Source organism: Tursiops truncatus, chromosome 1 (genome assembly GCF_011762595.2).
Source record: "Tursiops truncatus isolate mTurTru1 chromosome 1, mTurTru1.mat.Y, whole genome shotgun sequence".
NCBI lineage: Eukaryota > Metazoa > Chordata > Mammalia > Artiodactyla > Delphinidae > Tursiops > Tursiops truncatus.
The window spans coordinates 105,397,532-105,415,126 of record NC_047034.1 but is presented as its reverse complement, the minus strand read 5'-3'; the positions used below and the strand labels follow the sequence as shown (position 1 = coordinate 105,415,126).

The 17,595-nt window shown below is 41.0% G+C and overlaps 1 long non-coding RNA gene across 2 annotated transcripts; it reads right to left on the bottom strand.

Moving 5' to 3' along the window:
* Positions 1-12,734: 12,734 nt before the first annotated feature.
* LOC141275691 (uncharacterized) lies at positions 12,735-17,581 on the bottom strand. Of its 2 annotated transcripts, none has more exons than XR_012323881.1 (3): positions 17,283-17,581; positions 16,921-17,042; positions 12,735-16,806 (listed from the first exon to the last, which is right to left on the bottom strand). It is a non-coding gene; the product is annotated as an uncharacterized lncRNA (long non-coding RNA). The 2 variants fall into 2 exon arrangements; XR_012323879.1 differs by having other exon boundaries at positions 16,921-17,045; positions 17,283-17,577.
* Between the last annotated feature and the right edge of the window lie 14 nt (positions 17,582-17,595).

Genomic DNA, 17,595 nt, shown 5'->3' with positions numbered 1-17,595 from the left:
TGATTACTGACACCTCTCTGGGGCCTTTGCTGAGACTGATCACCAAGAGTCAGTAGCTATTGTGCACCTGTAAGAAAGTGTCCTTGGGAAACACTAATCAATACTGTATCTCAGTAAAAACAATAGACTCAGTTGAATGCATTTGCTGATTGAATGTTTGAAAGAGAGAGTGTGTAAGCTTGGATATTCACAGTATCTCTGGTGGATACACACACACAAAAATGATAACACTGTATACCCTTTTCTCTGCATATCTTTTTGTATTTTCTTTGAATTTTGCATCATGTACATGTAATACCTATTTAAAATTACTTTTAAAATGTCAGTGATGTTGGAATACATTCTTGGCTTAGAAACTCTAGAAAGAGTTCTCCAATGCCTTGAATGTTAGCATAGACTCCAAAACTTTCTAATATATGGACAGGGGAAATTGTGGTTCTTGAAGCTGAAAACCACTGTCTAATAATAGCTTGTTAAAGGCTAGAAGAAGAGAGTCTAATCCTGCGGCCTCTTTGCCTTAGAACATCTGTAACCTCTCTCCTCAAGATTTGTAAAGTAATCATTTGTCACCAATAATAGTAGTAATGTTTATTGAGACCTTACACTGTCAAGCACTGTTCTGCGTACATTTCACACACTACCTCACAACAATCTTGTTAATCTGTGTGAATCTGCACAACAGTCTTGTGAATTGAGACATTGTTATTCATATTTTACAAAGTAGAAAGTTGAGTCTCAGAGAGTTTGCTAACTAGCAAGTGACAGAGCTGAGATTCAAACCTGTTAGAGGTTTTCTAATGTTTCTTTTTTTTATTATTATTTACTGGATAAATTTGACAGATAACATTTTGTAAATTTAAGGTGATATTTATTTATCACATTACATACTTATAGTACAGTATTACTGTCTCTATTCATGAACTGTACATTAGATCTCTATGGCAAATCCACTGCTCATTACAAGTCTGTACCCTGAAACACCATCAATCTTATCCCCCCACCCCTGATCCTCTAACCACCATTTTATTTTGGTTTTTGTTTGTTTGTATAGGTCAAACCTGTTGTAGCTTTATAATAAGGGGCATTGGACTGTTATAAGGATTAAATTAATTAATACATTCAAAGTGCTTAGAACAGGATTCCTCGTAGTATTCCTCCCCATTAAGCGCCAATATTAACATTCTGGAGTCAGGGAGGAATTCTGTAAGTTAGAAACATGAACAAGTCAGCAAAAGTACATGAAGTCGTTTTTATAAACTGAAATGTAAGTTAAAGTCCCATTTATTCTGTGAGCTCTATGTTATTCAGGATAGTTTTCCCTTTGTTTTTATTTCCTATGTATGCCATTGCCTAGAAGATCTCCTGCCATAAATTTTAAGTTATTTGTGCCCCCCTCCAGCATTTTTATGTTTTTCATCACAGAGATTTTTAACATAAAATCAGAGAAAGGCAGTATTTTTAAATGTAGCCATTAGGATGACCACCCACACCAGCAGAAGCTTTGTGATTGGATCTTCCTTCGTGGTTTTGATTGGGGTGTGTTCCTACCTGTGGGAGGTAAGAACAAGTGAAGCAGGAGACTTGCAGGGCAATTTGCTGTTCCAAGTGGTTAAGGCATAAAGACACTTTGAGATCCTGTTTGCAACATGTACAGGAGAGGGAACCACATAACTGCCTGCTATATAAAGCAAAGGAACAAGTAATATCTGAGTCTGACTGACAAAATACACCACATTTCTACAGTCAAACGCCAGGCTCATAAAAATATAAAGCAAGAGAGGAAAATCCCTCCATTTTGCCACCAGAACTACCCTGTCCAGTATGACAGCCACCAGCCACATGTGGCCACTAAGCTCTTGAAATGGGGCTACTTTGAATTGAAATGTTCTCTAGGTATAAAATATATGCTGGATTTCAAAATATTAGTGAAAAACAATAAAACATACCAATAGTTTTATATTGATTACATGTTGAAAGGCTATAAGTTGAGTGTTTAGGGTTAAATAATGTAATTAAAATCAACTTCATTGCTTTCTTTTTATTTTGTAAAATTTTATTTTATTTTCTAGTGGATACTAGAAAACTTAAAATTACCTGTGTGGCTCACATTACGTTTCTACTCGGTAGAACTGCTCTAGACAGAAGTCTGAACTTTACGCTGACCTGACCCTTAAGTCTCCAGTACCTTAGTACCTTAGAACTATATAAAGTGACTAAATTCAAATCTAGAAACAAGTAAATTTATTGTGCACATATTAAGAATACAAAGATTAACAATACAGAGTTCTTGTCCTTAAGATAAAGGAAGTAAGTTTCACTGGGTCCTACTTGAGGTCCTGGGCACCCTTGCAAGCTAGATATAATTTCCACTGCACAACTCAACTCTAGCTTCACAGTCTTCTCTGTTTGGAGGCCCAGAAAGCTTCTCCAAACCGATACGTGCACAGATATTCTCTTCCCCATGATCTTTCTTGACACCCTTAGTCACAAATACCCTCTTTCCAACTCTAGCCTATGTGTCAGTCCACTCAGGCTGCTATAACAAAACACCATAGGCTGGGTGGCCACCCTGGACTTCTTGCTACTCCTCAACAACAGCAGGTAATCTCCTTCTCAAGGCCTCCACCCAAGTGCTCCGATATCAATGTGGCTCATTCTCACTCCTCCTTCAAGCCTTTCCTCAGCTGCTTCCTCTCCAGTGAGCACTTCCTTGACCCACATACTTTAAACTGGTAATTGCTCAGCCCAGATACTCCCTTCCCCTGCTTTATTATAACCCTTATCACCCTTATATTATGCCTCCTACTCTTTTATTGTTTATCTCGCCACAATAGAATCTAAACTCCACAAAGGTGGGGACACTATTTTGTTCACTGCTGTCTTCCCAGTTCTTAGAACAGTACCTGCCACAGATGTTCAATAAGTATTCAGTATTTGCTAATGATTGAATGAAATTCTCCGAGCAGGATAACGAGGCACAGAGAAGCTCAGTTTTAAGGTCACAGGACTAGTCTGTGCCAGGGTCAGAATTAGAATTCAGCCAGCGCTCATTTCACCCTCTCAATCTGGTTCAGCAACTGAAAGGGGGCTCCCCATCGAACCGCAAGAGCTGGCCGGCTGTGCTGTGCTGCAGGGGAAGCACACACCAAGGTTCAAACGCAAATCCTGCTGGAAGGACTGAGCTGAAACAGAACCAAGTCTTTTGGCAGCACCGTTGACAGTCTCTGAGATTAAGGAAAGTCATTTGAAGGCATATGCTGAAGCTTTCCAGTTTTAAGACTGGCTTTAACTGCTTTTCTTTCAGCTGTAGCTTTCTGGGATGATGAATGTACCATATGTCTGTATCTCCAGGTTCCCATACAAATTAGGAAACTAAAAATGCCCGATGATTACAACAGATTTCTGCTTGTTTCCATGGGAAATCAACTGCTGTGAAACCTTAGGAAACGGGAGGGAGACTGTTCAGCTCTAGGTGCTGTCTGGGAGTGGCTACACTCTGCCTAGGCTCCAGTCCAGTCTGTTCACAATTTTGGACAGGTGAGATGCTGTCCTAGGCTACTTGCCCTGATTGTGGCCAAGTGCCACCGTGAAGATCAGTGTGTCTTGTCTGACTCCTTTGAGCCTCTGCCACCAGTGGACTGGGCACTCTACTCCAGGCCCTGCAGTGTTAGATCCTGAGCCAACCATACTAGGTAGGGCCCCTTCCTAACGACAAATAGACACTGAACAGTGCCGAAACCTTAGCCTCATCCTCCCACTGTGGTTTCAGCATGTGTTGAGCCCACTAGCAGGTCTTCTGGTGGACAGAGGGATGCACCCTCAAGGATTCTTGCTTGCAGACTCACTGCTGGCTACTCACAAGCAGGAAGAGTTAATCTGGGGAAGAGGGGGGTGTGTTCTAAACACAAGAAGGGGTCCCTGGGCAGCTGCACCAAGGACGTCTCTAGGAGGCTGTGATGGTTGCTTGTTGCCACCTGTCCCAGAATTAGCACCAATTTGCCTAAAAGAGAGAATGCTGAGAGAAAAGGTTGCTAAAAGAGTTCAGTGTTGCTTGCCAGTGGCAATCTTTGACTTATCTGGGGAAAACTGGCTCAGGTGCTTACTCTAGCCTAAGTTGAGGATTGATTAAACCACCTCCACTCTCCTCCAACCTCCAGGCAAGTTGAGGGTGAAAAGATAACCTTTCTCTGCTTTCCTAAACCATAGTGTAACTCAGGCTGCCAGGGTGAGGCCCAAAGCTGGAAACTTGGCAGTAGAGTTGAGTGTAGAGTTTAAATTTGCATCCAGTCGGCTTACTAACTCACTAGCTGGGAGACCTCAGGGAGCTCAGAGCCATAGTTTGAGAGCCTGTAGAGTGGAGATGACGATACCTCCTCCTCAGCGAGGTTACCAGGATGAAATAAGCTAACTTAAGTGAAAGCACTCATCCTGAGCCTGGTAGGCGATAGGTGCTCAGTGCCTGTGGCTTCTCTTTTTCTTTCCCTTTGTTGCTATATTTTACTGGCAAAATTGGAAACAGATAGCTTGTTGAACAATAAATAGGCAATGCCTTCCCTCCTCCCATAACTATTACTACCAGCAGTAGCAGCTCGATTCTTCTCAGAATTACTACTGGGGATGCAGACAGTACAGAGAATTCCAAATCCTGGTACATAACACCCCTATTTACTTGTAACTCATCAGCCAGGCTTGGTTGTCTTGCCTAGGTGGAATATTTCTCAGAGACACTAAGTGGAAAAGGACACTTATGTTGTCTTCTGCCAAAATAAACCATTGGTAGGACCTTGTGGAATTAAGACCATAGATCACAATGCATTCCAAATGCCTTGCCCCAGGCTGGTCAAAATATTTGGACTCCTCTTTAAATGACTCACAGGCATGATTCTTTACCATGAGGCCATCCTAACAGGTTCCAGGTAAGCCAGATTAGAGGAAGCAGAGTTATCATTTTGTGGTCCTGGGGAGGCCTTTAGTAAATCAGTCTTTCCATTACACCTAGGATGTACAAAATCATGCTCTGGTAACTTGATCTGTTTCCATAGATTTCCAGGAATAGCTTCTCAGTACTGTGGGCTCTCTTTCTACCCCAACCCAGTTCTGACACTGACCACCCAGAGTTGGTACAGACTCCACAGGTTAAGGGCAAAGTCCCCCGCAGGACCGCCCTCACTTCAGATGCCAGCCGTGAGTCTTGGGAGCTCGCGAGGCCACCCACTCTTCTACCCAAGTGGCTACAAATTTGGGGGTTCCATGACTCCCTTCATTTTGAAAATTCACTAGAATGACCCACTGAGCTCAATGATTACAACTTTATTGGATACAACCAAGAGCAGCCAAATGAGATGCATAGGATGAGGTCTAGGAGAGAGCACACAGCTTCAGCGTCCTCTCCCCATGGAGTCAGGGCATGTCACTCTCCAGGCACATCTGTGAGTTCGTTAACTGGGAAGCTCCACTGAGCTCCAGTGTCCAGGGTTTTTATAGGGGTTTCACTGCATAGACATAATTGATTATATCATCAGACTCATGATTGAACTCAATCTCCAGGCACCCCCAATCCCAGAGGTCAGCCTGGCCCAAAGTTCCAACACTCGAATTACATGGTTGGTCCTTCTGACGTCCAGCCCCTACCCTGAAACTATCTAGAGGCCCAGATGAGTCACCTCATTAACTTCACAAAGGCACTTCATCACTCAGGGAATTCCAAAAGTTTCAGAAGCTCTGTACCAGGAATAGACAAACACCAAATATATTCTTTATTATACCACAGTCTTTTATTATTTACAAACCATCAGGGCTTTGAGTTTAAACTTTTTCCTTTGTGCAGTGGGGACTTACTTAAAGCAAGTTGAAGTTATCATGTATTGAGCAGCTACTATGTCCAGCCATTCATAGTATTTGGGCAATAAATTGGGCGATTGCATGGACAGTGGTCTGGCTGAAGCTAAGACGGGAAAACTGGGAAAGAGGCAGTAGCCGCTGTGTAGCCACGAAGTGGTGAGAGCTAAACTGGCAGAGCAGAACTGCAAATGGAAATGGAGGAAAGGGAGGAGTTGAGAGAGATTTTGAAGGAAGCTTTCGACTTATCATTTAAAGTTTTGTCTCCATTATAAGAGGCCACACAATGGACTGAGAAGTTAGAACTACTTGAAGAGTTAAACTATCTTCTAAAGATATCCAAGTAATATTGACCAAGTGGGTCCCCTGTGATTAACAGAACTTTGTATTCTAAACATTAAAAATTCAACTGTACACACTGCTATATTTAAAAAGGATAACCAACAAGGACCTACTGTACAGCACAGGGAACTCTTCTCAATGTTATGTGGCAGCATGGATGGAAAGGGAGTCTGGGAGAGAATAGATACGTGTATATGCGTGGCTGAGTTGCTTTGCTGTGTACCTGAAACAATCACAACATTGTTACTCGGCTATACTCTAATATAAAATAAAAAGTTAAAAGAAATTCAACTAACATTAAAGATCTTAATCTTCACTTCTTGAACAAGTTTCAGGACCCCTGTCCTGATCTTTAACACCATATTCCCATTCATTCTTCTGAACAAAATATGTGGACTCCTCTTGTCTTCAAATGGAAGACTGTTTCTGTTCTAAAATGAATACTGTCAGTTTTTACCTTTCAAACAACTTTCTGAAATGTGTTCACTTCTGAGTTCAAGGTCCTTCCTCTCCTTGTAGATCACAAATTCATGATGTATCCCTGTATAAATCATGTATAAAAGAGAACCTGTAATATTGTTGTGTGAAAAACCAGCTATTTCTTCCCGCATACAGATTTAAGTAAACAATAAAAGTAATATTTCAAAATTCTCAGTGTGTACTTTCTTTCCACACTAATTATTAAAACAGTGAATCGCTCATATCAGAGGAAGTACTGCAATATGACAAATATTTCAGATAAGAATTTTTCCAAAAAAAATTTAATGGATTTAAATTTGGGGGTGAAGAGATATGATGATTATTTTAATGTATCATGGGTGATATGTTACACTGAAATAGAAATGAAATAGTAAAAATTATATATAGTTTATTCAGGCAGTAAGCACTCATTATGCTTACTTTAAAATTTTTTTATTATATATCAAGTTAACAAGTTGACTTTTAAGAAAATTGGCAACTGGCAACTCTTCATGTTTGTCAATATACTTAAAAAACAAGCTTGATAGAAAGACTCCTCCTTTGACATTTTATTAAAATAATTAAGTGAACAAGTAATTTTTGAACATCAACTATGTGGGAAACAGAAAAAAATGTAAAGTGTCAAAAAAGAAGATGTAATTAGCTGTTGAATATTAATGAAAGTTAACATTTATTGAATGTTTACAATGTGTCAGGCACTGTGCTAATCTAATCATCACAGACACACTATAAATTAAATACTATAACTATCCCTGTTAAACTATGCCTGAAGCTCAGAGAGGTTAAGCAGCTTATCCAAGTTCTCACAGCTATGGAAGATAAAAAGATGATTCATTACTGTAAGAGTTTACAGAAAAAGTGTTTTTTAAAAAAAACTTTATGGAGAGAGAATTTGAATAGGACATTTTAAAAGGCTGACAAAATTTGGAGGAGAGTGGAGAGATGAGAAAAGAGAAATGAGAGAAAGCAGAAGGTAGTGTGAAGACCTGTACAAAATCAAGGTGGTAGTAAAGAGTTACAAAGGCATGTGCCAATGGGATGAGAGTGTCCCCTCAGAGCAAACAACTGCAACACTTACGAAGGTGATTTGGCCAAAAAATGTTGGATCCATAGACATTCAGTTATCATATTAGTTACAAAAACACACAATGCAGATTAAAATCCAGATAAATCCAAATCCTTTTAGTTAAGGGATTACACTATTTCTGTGCAGCTACTTGAGGTCTCACAGAGGTCAGGAGATGGAACCACACTTGTGTTGGGGGAGGTCACTGAGAAGACGTGACCACTGGTTTGACCTGCAAGCTGGACCCGAGCAGTTGGAGGAATCCCACCGCTCCCCTGTCCTTGGAATATGTGCTCCACTTGCTTCCGCCATTCCCAGAAGCTGCCCCAAGAATGAAGCCTTCAAATAATAACGTGGTGATGAGACTATCTAGACTGTGTACGCGACTGAACCCAGTTAAGACCTCAATATAAACTCTTAGATTCCAGCGGGCAGGTGCAGAAATCTACTTGTCCTGCATCTGCACAAGACAAGCCTTGTAAGTAAATCTCCGTATGAAGCCTTCCACCTACCAATCTGGAGTGGTCTGCTTCTTTCTTCTGTCTCTCCCTGCCCTCCCAGTAAGGAAGCCAGCAGCAGATCACAACCAGGAAGCTCCCAAGGAGCTTTGTGAACCATCAACTCACTCCTCTTAAACTTCTAGATTCACTCCAGATTTGAAACTTCTTCCAGTCCTCGACAGAAAGAAAAATACCGACCAATCTCCACAAAAGTCGTTCCACAAAGACCATGATGACTCCTGCATTTTCTTCTGAAAATGGTGGCAGGAGATGCAGAAGTGGATCTTGTTCTTGCGGCTGAAATTTGTGCCACACCATTTGTCTTCATTAGCCAGACACTGAACAGATCTAACCTTGCAGAGAGTTTCACGTGAAACCTTCCTATCACAAATTTTCAGAAATCATTTTGGAGTTCCAGAGGCTGGCCAGCAATCTACAAATGCTGTATATTAAATGATCTCATCAACCTAAGTAGTAGTCAGCCAAGATTTTAAAAATTCCTTTCCCCTTAAAGCACTTAGAAGTCCCCTATTATTGCCCACCTCCATTCTCCTTGGTAGATTAGCTGGGATAAGCCGCCAGTCTGATTTAAAGAAAAGCACTGTGATGTGATGTGATTGTTAGCCTAGACAGGGTCACAATGTGTCCATCTGGGGACTGTGGCAACCGTGGGTGATTTGGGGACTGGTAGTAGCACCACTCCTGATCATGAAAAATTAAAGTTTGCCCAAGTAAAGAACTGGTAACTTTAAAAGTATTGCTACTTTTTCTTCCTTCTCTGGATACAGACTGAAAGACAAACACTCAAAATTTTGTATTTGTTTTAGATTATTAAAAGATTTTTCGAATGCTTCTTGTATCAGGAGTTTAAGGTGCATCAAAATAGAACATTTCAAGGTGGCTTAATTGGAGTGTGTCCCTGCTCAAAATGAGCTACACAATATCTCTCTTCTCAGTCAACATGGGCTGATGTTGGACATAATTCATCCTTAATGGTGGTCCTGACATATATTCATTACGGAGAAATGAAGGACAAAACATTATATCTGGGAAGATAATCTACAGATAAAACTCCAAAGAAGCAAGGAAATTGATGTTTATTTCCCTTAAGCATTACAGGAAAAAAAATCACATTTTCTAGAAGTTTAAAAAATTCTGATGTTATAAGGCAGAAAGGAAGTACAAGAGTAGAGTAAGAGTGTAGGCTTGATTCCATTGTAGGCGCCTTGATTCTATTCCTGGCTCTGCCACCTACTAGCAGCATGACCTTGGGCAAGTCACATTACCTACTTGTGCCCCCAGGTTCCCCATCTGTGAAATGGGGACAGTGATAGTACCTACTTCATAGTGTTGTTACATGGAGTAAATGAAATCATACATGTAAAATGCTTTAGACCCTGCCTGGCAGAGAGCACTTAACAAATGTTAATTTACTACCCTATTTGTGGCATTCAAATCACTGTAGCAAGTTATCAGACTACCTCTTAAAAATTCCAGACCAGGTTGCTCACAAACCTATTATTGTTATGTTCTAAAGTTCCTGAAACCCTTTTGATCAGAAAATATTTGTTTCAAAGCAACTGGTCAAAAGCATAATTACAGAACTCATAATTTTGAGTTCTGGTTTAGCCAATGAAATCAACAGTTAATATGAAATGACATCAGATAAGGTGTAAATAGACTGTTGTAGGGAGTATCTTACAAACTGAAGAATGTTGTTGACATTCAAGAAATCTGGATGTTTTCAGTTTCTTAAACTTGGTCACTGTTATTTTCATGTTATGGTAAAATCATGCTGCCTTTGGCCACGTGAAGCAATTTATCTTATCCAAACTCTAGTCTTTTTTTTTTTAATAAATTTATTTATTTATTTATGGCTGCATTGGGTCTTTGTTGCTGCGCACGCTTTCCCCAGTCGTGGCGAGCAGGGGCTACTCATCGCTGCGGTGTGTGCGGTCTCATTGCAGTGGCTTCTTTTGTTGTGGGGCACGGGCTCTAGGCATGCGAGCTTCAGTAGTTGTGGCACGCGGGCTCAGTAGCTGTGGCTCGAGGGCTCTAGAGCGCAGGCTCAGTAGTTGTGGTGCACGAGCTTAGTTGCTCCGCAGCATGTGGGATCCTCCCAGACCAGGGCTCGAACCCGTGTCCCCTGCATTGGCAGGCGGATTCATAATCACTGCGCCACCAGGGAAGTCCCAAACTCTAGTCTTTTCCTTTATCTACATTGCTTTTGGAAGAAGTCAGTTAACTCAGAAGTATCCACCCCTCCCGCCCTCAGACACATACTTATCCATTCTTTACTGTAAGATGGTACTTCCTTTTCACTGAGGATTAATTTTTAAATTCCTTTAAAATAAGATAGAAAGCAAGATAGTTTCTAATCATTTTAATGAAATATTATCATGCCGGACAGAAATTCATTGTGCCTTTCTTTGATATCCCATAATCAGAGCACATCACTTCTATCAGCCCTCTACTGAATGTTCCTCAGAAAGTGGGCTGGACAGCTATTAATGTTACAACAGGCCTAGAGAAGCACTCATAGGAGAGTATGTTCACAGCACCAGGGAGGGAGAACACCTAAGGACATGAAGTTATTCCACCACTGTCCAATTCATAAGAAGGAAAAAGCCAGTTACTGTTAAGGACTGTGAAAAGCCTGAGACTTTTATTATTTGCAAGCTAAAAAATCAGCCTGCTCCAGTTTCTTGGATTCTGGTAGAAGACATGAAGCTCCTGGATCAGAGATGGAAACATGTTCATCCCTCACAGCAACAGCAGTAGCCAGAAGTATCAGCATTTTTTATGTGTCCATTCCTTGAGCTCTAACACATTAACAGTAGGTTGTGTTATAAGAGAGGGGACCATGAGCTCAGAGAATGTGAACCCTTTATAACGAGTGTGTCTGCCTGTCCTTTGCTCTGGAGAGAGACATTACCTTTATTATACTGGACAGTAAGTATGCATGCCCTTTGCTCTAGAGGCAGACATTATCACCATCTTTAAAGGCTGTTCACTATACAAATATCTTTGAAAATCTAGTCTGGAAGAAAGGGCAGTGAGTGTCTTGCTCATAAGATGTACAGAAATACTAGAGACCCATGGAGAGCTGTCTCCCAGTGGTCATTGATAAACTATTCTATGATACCTCTTCGAGTGCACAGAATGAATGTGTTTGTCTTATACCACTTTCAACTATTTCTAAAAGAATGTCAAAGAACCTGGAGGCCAGTACAAACGTATAAAGGCAAGGGAATATTCCTCAGTGTAAAGGAGCAAGGTTACACTATTACCAGTGAGAATGGGGGCTCTTTGTCCTATTGAAGACAACAGGCACTTTATTGTGGCTGTTTGTAAGGAAAATGCCTGCAGATCGCATCTATCAAGAGGGCTCATCTTTGTAGGCATTCATTAAATTAGTTAACACGGCCTATAATTCCCTTCTCTTTCCAAAGGGGGAAAACCTTACGACTGTTCTGAAGTCTTTAACTCTAGAATAACAATTCAAACATTCTATTCTGAGAGAGTTTATTCTTCTTGGAATGTTGATAGATATGACCAAGGAAATAGTTCCACTGTAAATGAAGTTAGAGACATGCTAGGTTCAGCAAAGTCAACAAGTATTTTTAATGCAGGACTTCTCAGAGCCCTAAGCATGTTAATATGCATTGTGAATCTCCAAGAGGAATATAGTGTTGCCCAAACGACTTTGACCACAGACGCCTATTTCTCAGGGTACTCAAAGGTTCTACAGAATGCTACTTGGAAATGCCTCAGTAGAGGAATGGCTCTGTCTCACTGGTAATGGATAGTGTAAGACAGAGGTGCTTTGAGAAGATGTTGCCTGATTGGTCTGCCCTGCTCTAGACATATTTCCTATAGATAACAGCACTGGATGCCTTCTTGGATTTTTGGTTACATATTGGTGATTATATGCATTACTGACTGAAATCTAGGGAGGATAAATATGTACCATTTTAAGATCAATGTGAAAAGTTCTAGCACTGAATAAATCCTAAAAAATCACCTATTCCAACCCCTTCACTTCAGATCAAGAGAGCAAAGATCCAAAGATATTAATAGGCTTGTCCTAAGTCACAAAGTTAGTCAATGACAGAACCACACCTGGACTCCGGTCTCTTAATCTCGGTTTACGCTCTTTTCACTACTAGCAATAAACGTGATCATAAATGATCATTATCATTGATACTGAGAAAGCTAACCAGGCTTTCTTGTTGATTTTTTCCCAGAGAGGTAAACAACATGAGTAAATTCAGGAAATTAATAAATGAACTGAAAAAAGGCTCAAGAAAATGTGTCTTGTGTCAGTATGGGTGGAAGCTTTAAGAAGAGAGCATCCAGGCACGCTTGTAGCATCTTCTAAGTAAACAAAGCACAGTCCATGATACTTTTCCAAAGAGAGAGTCATGTTTATGTGAGTAACAAGGGCATCTTCAATTTCACTACCCTGATAAGGTGTCTTGAGCCATGGATCTTCATGCCTCAGAGAGAGAGAGAGAGAAAGAGAGGCTTTTTTAGTCAAAGGAAAGAAGCAATTCCTTAGGCCTGAAATTAGGTGCTTTGTCAGGGCTGATGTCACTGAAATTTGAAGCAAGTTGATGTTAAAATGTGATCTGAGATGTTCTAAGGTACATTCTACGTGCATAATGTGATACAGTATTGAGAAAAGGCTGAAAATGTTGAGTCCTGGGGAAAAAATGAGTTTCCTTCCATAAGAGGTAAATCCTAATGTATTTTGTTTAATAACTACGGAAGTTCTAAACCCCTTAAGAATGTTTCATTATCTTTAAATAATTTACTTCATGTACAGAGCCAGTCATTTGTAGATTTAATTAATGAGTTAATACATATAAGGTTCTTAGATCAGTGGCTGTACATGATTAATAAATAGAAACAAGCAAATATTATTTAGTAATGCAGTGATAGCAGTGATATTTGGGTACAAAAAAGTCACTCCTGAGAATGTCAAACTCATTTTTTACTTTAAACTTATACTACATATCTATCATGTGAAAGTTATTCATCATTGGCCCATATAAACAATAATTCTAAGAATGAGGCTCTCTGCCTGGTATCTTTCATATTGCCTAAACTCAGAACCACAGACACTTCATGATCTTTCATTAAGTTTGCTTTCAGTGATAAAATGCTTTTCAATTAAAGAGTAAGCTGTGAAATCACCCTAGGAAGGCACATTTAGAATATGAATACATGATTGAGAAAAGTACAAATGAATGCAATTTCAAAAACTACTGAAAAACTACATTGTTAACCTTACTGAATATACTTCATGGATTCACTTTAAAAATAAATATTCCTTTTCCATGGATTGAGTAGTGGTTAAGCCTGAGAACTCTGAAATTAGACTCACCTGGGTCCAAATCCTAACTCGTCCACTCATTGGTCATGTGACCTTTGGCTAGTTACTTGATTACAAAGTGCCTCAGTTTTCCCCTCTCTCAATAGCAGAAAATAACACTGCCTACTAGTGGATGACGACAGCGACTAAATGAGACAATATATATAAAGTTAGTACTTAGCACATACCATGTACCTAGTAAGTGCTTATTCATTATTATTATTTCCAAAGAATATCCCACAAGTTACTAGTACCAACTACTTCCAACGCGTGTGCATGTGTGTGGAGGGAGGTGTATAAATTATACAGGGCTGATTTTAGAAGAATTTGACCCAAAGTTTTCTAGAATCCTATTTTTAAGTCCTCAATGACACCACCCTCTCCTCTGGCACAAATTCTTCTGCCTTTTTAGGGTCAAGACTACATTTGACCACATTACCTCTTGGGCAACTTCTTGCTCACACGACTTTTTCTAGGGAAGGTTTCCCTAGCATTTTTATTGGCATAGAGTCAAGGATTTCAAAATTGTTGCTAAAGGTGGGTTTTATCTTGCAGCTATTAATTCAGAAAGTGGTAATGGTTGCAACAATGTTAACAGCTGAAACTTAAAACAACCATGTTTCCTGTTAGCTCAGGATCTTTCCCACAAAGCTCAGAAAAGGTCTGGGGAGCAGATGTGCACAGAGTGGGTAGAGAATGCTGAGTAAAATCCTGCTGGTGGTTTTGGTTTAGAATTTAGATTTTACTTTCACTATTACTGGGAAGGATCAACTGACATCACAAAACAAAACAAGCATAGCAGGTTGGTCTTAAAGAATAAGCCCAGCATTGAAAAATCAAGGTTTAAGCAGATACATGTTCAAAATACATAATTTTAGTATAAACTATGAGCAAAAGGGTTCAGGTTTTAGAGCCTGCAGTTTAATACAAATTATAGTGAAAGTCAGAACCAGTACAAGAAATTGAAACATTTTTAAACTTGTTCTTTCAAAATTTAATGCCAGGCTCTCTGCTAGGTGTTGATGTAGAGATGAATATACAGTAGAGAAGCAACACATAAAGAAATAAATGGCAGGACACCAGTTAAGTTCTGAAACAGAGGTTCAAAAATAAGTGCTGTGGGAGCATAAGGAAGTGAGAATTACACTTGGCTGGATCCTGCAGAGCTCCACAGAGAAGGCGGCTTTTGAAATGTGATTTAAGGAATGATATAGTCCAGCCTGCTTTTTCTTGTAGCTAACAAGACAATGTAATATAATCACCATTTCCATACAATCCACCGGAGCGATTGCAGATATTCTAAGCCTCACTAGAACCTTCAAAAGAAGGTATTGCTATTCTAAGAGACAGATGGGGAAACTGGGCTTCAAAGATTATGAAGCTCAGGGTCACATAGCTGGTTAGTGGTGGACACAGAATTTGAGCCCAGATCTACATCATTCCAAATTTCTTATCATGGTCATGCATTGCTCAGAAAGGTCTACTTCTGCTCCCTATTTGTCAACCAGTACATAGTTAACTTCTGTGTGGAGTCTAAGTATGGAAACTCACTCTGGAAGCCCATTTGGAATGTCAAATTTTGGCCTAAAGAATTGGGTATTCAGTGAAAGATCAAGATGGTGGCTCTGGCCCACAGTTCCCTCCCCTTTCTCTGAACTCCAACCACATTTAGTTAAAAATGGTTTATTTTGACTTATATACATGCCAGATTCCCTCTCATGCTCTGTGAACACCTTGAAGTCAGGGAATAAGACTTACACTTCTTTGAGACCCTCAGGGTTCAGCCTTCACAAAAGTTGGCTGATTGCTGATTCATCTAGTGTTTTACAGAAGGCTTGATAAGTGTGTGTGTTGACTTACAGTAGGTTGACTGAAGTGAGGTGACTAGACTTACAGCTTACATTCTGTAAAATAAGGACACCTAAGCAGTACAACATAGCGGCTTTCAGACTAGCGCCTCTCAGACTTTAGTGTGCACGGGAATCACCTGACTACACGCAGAACTGTCCAGTTCACCCTACTAGAAAGCAGGCACAGAGTAGACAAAAGTATCACAATTAAGCAACTGTCGGGGATGGGGTGGGAGAACTCAGCTTGCAGGGATTCAAATCCATCTCCAAACCTCCTTTCTGTTTCTGGTCCTTTTGTTCTCAGGGCAATGAACTATAGTAAATACAACAGCTACCATTTACTGAGTACTTATAAAGTGCTTGGCCCTGTTCTTGGTGATTTAAGCATGTTATTTAATTCTCACAGCACCCTATAGTACTAATATTGTTGATGGAAAAAAAAAATGTAGCAGTAACTTCCTTACATTTACACAAGAAGAGTAGGGACTTCCTCCTGGTTCACCTGTGTCCAAAGTCTAGAATTGTGGTTCCTTGACACTGGGTAGTGTGGGAGCATTTCAGGGATGACTAAGCTTGAGTTTAGGGTGCCAGTGGCACAAGGAAGATAGAGGTGCACTCAGAAAGCCCTTGGAGAATAAAGCCCTCCACAGGACATTAGTGCCCTTAGTACTCACCTCACTGAGCATTTAAATCCCGGCAAGGCATTGAAGAGCTGGAACTACCTCAGCTAGTACCTGGTGGCCTGCAAGGTACTCAGTACTTTTTAGCAAATTGCTAATCAGTCTCTGTCTTTTCCCTAGGAAACTTCCAGGAATTTTTCTGCCTGCTACCTAGGAGAATGGCTCCACTCTAGAATTTTGTGTTGATCTAGGTTAATTAAGGCTAGTATTCAGGTCATCTCCTAAGGCCTGAGAGGGTTTCAGGTTGTCTTCTGGGAAAGACACCCAACCACAGTACTGGAATTGGAAAAAATGTAGGAGTTTGCCAGAGGAACATGGAGAAATCAGTAAAAAGCCTAAAAGAACAACTTTTGGACACATTTTAATTTTGGCGTGGGGTAAAAGGAGGTGCCTGCTTTCTTAAGAACCAACCAACCAACTGTGTAAAAACCAACCAACTAGTGAAAGAGGACTAGTTGTCTATGAATTCCTCTTTCGGCATACACCTGTCTTTCCCTGAATGCCAGGACAAAGCAATAGTTTAATTGTTTGTGCTCTTAGAAAAGCTCGTATTGGTAATGCATCCCAGAAGACCCTATATTACTTAGTAATCTTTTCTGGACACTTTTCCACTGGGCAGATTTTCCATACAGATAACTGTCAGCTTTCAAGAAGGCAGAGTTCGCTTTTCATCCTGAAATTGGGTAGGGAAAGGTGGAGAAAAAAATTGTTCAGATCAATTTAAAAGAAAAAAAAAAGGGAAAACCTCTCCCCCATACTCTTTAGACAACAGGTGGTTTTGACGTGCCTGGTCAACTCCTTCATGCACAGCACGAAACTGTAGGCAGAGCGTTCAATTCCAGCGTCCCTGGAACCTGCGGCTGAGAGATCCAGGCGCCCTGTTGTTAAGGTCCGGGAACTTGGGGGTTCCTGCTGGACAGGAAGCTCAGGTGTCAAGCGACCGGCTCATGGGCTTTATGGTCCAGAAAAACTGGTTTTTGCCTTTGTTCTCTGTCTCCTTCGGTGCGTCCCACCACCCCTTCCCACCGTTCTGTTCTTCTGTGCGGGGAGGATGATAATGAAGAGGGATTATCTCTATCCTGACCCCGGTCCTTCCGAGGAGTTCCCAGAAGGGCTATTTTTAGGGGTAGCTGCTCCCCTCTAACTTACCCAGGGGAGGAGCTGCGGTTGTGGAGCGAGCGCCGAGCGCAGGGAAGCCTCGGGTTTTCCGCGGATTGTTAGGGATGGCGGAAGGTATTAGCCCCAGCCGATTCCCCCGGCACTGGCCGCCAGGTGGACGTCATAAAGGCCGCAGTGGCCCCGCCGGGAAGCGGCGGGAGATTTTCTTCCGTGTTCTGAAGGAAGTCCCCTTGGCGGCTGGCCCGGGCTTGGGGTGGTCTCCGCGGGGGAGGAAGTTCCCGGGCCCGGTGGCCTGCGTCACAGCGGGCTGGGACGGCGGAGCCGACCGGTGGGCGGCGCGGCG